Genomic DNA, 4,727 nt, shown 5'->3' with positions numbered 1-4,727 from the left:
AATTACAGGCGCGCGCTACCACGCCCGGCTGATTTTTTGATTTATTGTAGAGATGAGGTCTCGCTGCCCAGGCGGGTCTCGAACCCGAGGGCTCAGGCAATCCACTCACCTCAGCCTCCCAAAGACGTGGGATTACAGGCTGAGCCACCGAGCCCGGCTCGTACTCAGCTTTTATGCCATGAATCTGTCTAGCATTCCTCAGAGCACACCACTATAGACAAGAACCAAGACAGATTTGCTTTCTTCGAGGAAGGTGTGATACCATCTCAGAGCATATACCATAGATAGCAGGCACAAGATACTTTGCCGAACACCCTTTCGATATTCTCTTTTGCTTATTTGCATGGTGTCCACCAATTATCGGCAAAGACCAAAGGTGCATCAGGATTAGACAGGAAACGGAAAGACCTGGTAACTCAAGTAATGTTTATTCTCTCTATCTCCTACTGCTGGTTGGGCCCTGAAAAGTAAAAGGTGGCTTTCACTGTCAAAAGGCTCTCAGAAAAGTTGAATTTCCTAAAATTTAAATGAGATCACATTACCACCTCCGCCTCCCATGAACAACTATTCATCGGTTTCTTATGAACTTGGAATGAAAACCACAGTCCTTGTAATGACTGTGCCATGGTTCCATTATGGTCTAGTTGCTATTGACCTCTTGAAACTCATCTTTCATTCTCCTCCCCGCCCACTTTGCTTCTCTTTTCTGGTTCTCTTTTCTTATTCCTCCAACGAGTTCAAACTCATTCCCTTGTTGGGACATTTTCACTATCTGAGCACTCTATCTAGAAGCTTTTGCTCTCAGAACCTCACACATCTGGCTCCTTTGAGTTCAGATCCAGCTCTAGCGTCACCTTCTCAGAGACATCTTTCATCTTTCCTGACAAGAAATAAAGTGACTCTGTCAGACACAATGTCATCCCCTTATTTTGCTATCTGCCCAGCTGTAATTACTCTGTGGCATTTGTTTGTTTATATTGTTGGTCTCCCTCTGAAATGTAAGCTTTGTGAGATCAAGGACTGCACTTGTCCTTTTTAGCACTGTATCTTCATGGCCCAGAAAAGTGCCTGGCAAGTCTGGTGGGTACCCAATCAGTTTTGAAAATACAGCTTTAGATTCCAGATAAGTACCCACCTTTTCTTTATTAGAGCTAGAACGCATTGCAACAGCATAGGCATACTTATGTTAGTTAGAACTGAATGTGATAAAAAGAAGAAACTATGATCTAATAAACACAGAAAACCAGTTACCAAAGGGAATAGAAGACAACATTAAAAATAAAAAAAGTGAGAGGTACTAGGGATTAATATAATAAAATAATTTGGGGCTTCAGATGTGTATGCATCAACATGTTAAGCATAGATAATAAGCATGATGAGCATAAGTTTATAAAAATAATGTGGTGAAGATGGTCTCATAAGTAGTATCAAGTTTTAATAGGATGGGAATCAAGATTAGGATTCTTGATAAAAGGCCTTCTCCATATGCTGATGTCTTTACAGGACACCAGGAAAGAATTCATGAAACAGCAAACTGTGAGATGTGGCATTACTATGTCTGGTTTTTCAGAGTGTAAACAAATTACTATTAGTTTTTTGTGAAATGATTTAAATAGTTTGCAGATAATCTTTCTTTGCCCAAAGAAATCTGGCAGCACAATCCAAGAGCTGTTGGTCCTTGGCCAGAGCCAGGGAAGTTGGCAGGGTTTACCACTTGGGACAGAGGCATCCATAGCCCTTGAGTTTGGAGAAAAAAAGAAGAAAGGAAGGAAGAAACAGGTGAGCAGATAAAGCAATAAGTGCAGATGCATAAGATGATGGTGGCATACGTGAACAATTTGTCCAGTTTGGAAGAAGTGCTTGCCACCCTGACTTTCCCTGGGTGTTGAGGAGCTCCAGCTTTCAGTTCCCTTAAATGCAGTTAAGGAGAATGCTGGCTTCGGGACCAATCAGGGCAAGCTTTTTACCTATGCTTAATATGTTTCCGTTTAAAATCAGTTGTAAAGAGGATAGAGGATAAGGGAAATTATTGAATAAATACAATTTGTGTGAATGTTAGATAATGGGAAAGTAGTAAATATAATTGAAATGATATTTTTAAAACTATTGTTTGTTTGCCTGTTTTCCTTCAATTGCCTTTCTGAGTACAAGGCTTTTTCCTGAAGTGGCCTGAAGCATCCATTTTCCTGGAAGGACATAAAGATTTGTCACAGAAGGAATGAACTAAGAATATACCACATAACTTCCTACACAGTGAGTCAGTTTCTTTATGAGCCAAACTGTTGGTTTAAAGCAAGAACTTCTAAGTTCTTTACTCTCTCCTTTTAACCTTTACAACTCAGTTAAAACAGATTTTTGTAGTGTAGAGAGTATTTCCTGGATTAGTTGAAAGGTATATGACAACAGGGAAAACAAGAGATAAGGATGAAGTGGATAGGACAGGGCACAGCACTCACACAAGGGTCCCAACTAGGAAGAGAACACTGAGCATTAATATGGTCTCTTGTCCTCACTTTCTATTTGATTATCTAGGTGATAGTCAATCTGAGGCCTGACTGGATTGAAACGCAGCTGGCCAAGCAATGTGGTCAGACAAAGGAAACTGAGATGTGGCTCTCCCAAACTTTACTTGATTTCTATGTAGCATGCACACTGACAAGGACCTGTCATGGAAACCATTATTGCAGAACAAATTAACCCCACAATGGAGGTGGGAGCAAACTACCACCAGGCAATGGACATGACAAAGACCTCAGGGATCTGCACCCAGAAGGAGCAGAATAAGATTTCGCCATCTATGGATTGACTGAGCCCGTGGGTTCGAGACCCGCCTGGGCAGCAAGACCTCATCTCTACAATAAATCAAAAAATCAGCTGGGCGTGGTAGCACATGCCTGTAATTCCGGCTACTCGGAAAGCTGAGGTGGAAGGATCGCCGGAGCCCAGCAGGTCGAGGCTGCGGTGGCCGGGAGCGGCCACTGCACTCCAGTCTGGGCAACAGAGTGAGACTCCAACTCAAAAAAAATAAAAAAAAAATAAAAAAATAAAAAAATAAAAGATTTCGCCATCTGAGCTGACCAAGGAGGATGCCCAGGCCTTGATCAAGCCAAGATAGAAGCAGTGTGCAGGCTTCAGCCTTCATCAGAAATGCCAGCAGGACAGGCAGCTGACCATATATCACCAAGGTGGACCAGAGATATCTATATCACCAAGTGACAAGAGCAGTCAGAGGACTCTAATGTTCTCTACTGTCTACATAAGGAACATAAAATCATAGCACTCGTGCACGTGCACACACACACACACACACACACACACACACACACACACACACACACACCACCATATACCCAGGTATCATTTTCACAATGAAGTGGAGTGGGGACATGGAGAATGAGAAATCTAAGATGCTGCATTTTTTTCTTAGAGAGACTGGACACTAGTTAACATGACTCTTTAACTTAACATATTTGAATAAGGTTTAAGTAGAGAAGACTATTATTTTCCCCCACTAAATAGTAGGAGAGAGCTTTAGAGAAAGGCTGAGCTAGTTACAGGGAAAAAAGAAGTTATCTTTTCTCTGTACATGAGTTGTGCTGCGAAATATTTTTGTGATTCTGCCTCATGAATTGATAACTGGAATTTAGGAAACATTGGGATAGAATTTCCCACAGACCAGCTGACAGATATAGATGATCCTGACCAAGATGCCCAAACTTACCCAACAACTAAATATATTTCACATACAAGCTTTCATCTTTCTGGGAAACAATTGGAAGTACAATTCAGCAAAGATCAAAATATCTGATGAGGATTTGACTTGCTGTGATGAGAAATTCACCTCCAAAACAGATCTAGGTGCAGCTAGGAGATTAGCTACTTTCTGGATCTAATTCTGAACAAAAAATAGAACTTGTTGAAGTCCATAAACCATAGGACTTCACCAAACGTCATGTTCTCTTAGGGTTCATTATAGGCAAGAATAGAAAATTAATACTAGTAATACATACGATCATAACCAGCAGTTCCCAAAGAAAGCTTTTATAGAGTACAAGTCCTAAGAGATAGTCCTTGTAAAAAGAGTCCTGTGGTCAAATATGAGGGTAAGACTCTTCATACTATTTTCTTATTTGAAGATTCAAAATTCAAAAGATGTATTCATGTGTATCAAAGGCTCTAATCTATTTTTTTTTTATTTTAAAGCTGGATTCAGGATTAGGTATACAATTCAGGATTAGGTATACAAGTGGACATCATACAGGTAATGTTTGGAAATGTGATGTTTTTAACTTATTTGATGCCAGTATATTTTTTCTAGAGTACACAAATAGTCATTGACATGTGATGAAATTAGTACACTTTGGGAAATGTCACAATGTTTTCATTTTAACAGAATAAAACATGAGTATAGTTGTATGGTTTCAGAATCAAGAAGGAAGGTGACTCAAGAAGTTTGGAAAGCAGTGACAAAACAAAGAAATGGTCAACAAATTGGCTTTACCTCTGTTCTCCTCCACCAGCCACTTCCTAAACCACCCTAAACACGTGTACAATCTAGGTAAAAGCAATGAGTTTTTTATGCCAATGTAGTTGGAGACAAACACTCTAGGAGTCCTTGCTCAACTTAAGCCCCTGATATAGAAATTCTGGAGCTGCTACTGATTATGCAGATGTGTTATCATAAACAATCATAATAGGAGAAGGAAGCAAGGGTATTAAAGGAAGCC

This window comes from Carlito syrichta, unplaced genomic scaffold (genome assembly GCF_000164805.1).
Source record: "Carlito syrichta isolate Samal-C Ts95f unplaced genomic scaffold, Tarsius_syrichta-2.0.1 Scaffold174419, whole genome shotgun sequence".
Taxonomy (NCBI): domain Eukaryota; kingdom Metazoa; phylum Chordata; class Mammalia; order Primates; family Tarsiidae; genus Carlito; species Carlito syrichta.
The sequence above is the reverse complement of the archived record's forward strand: the minus strand, read 5'-3'. Positions refer to the sequence as shown.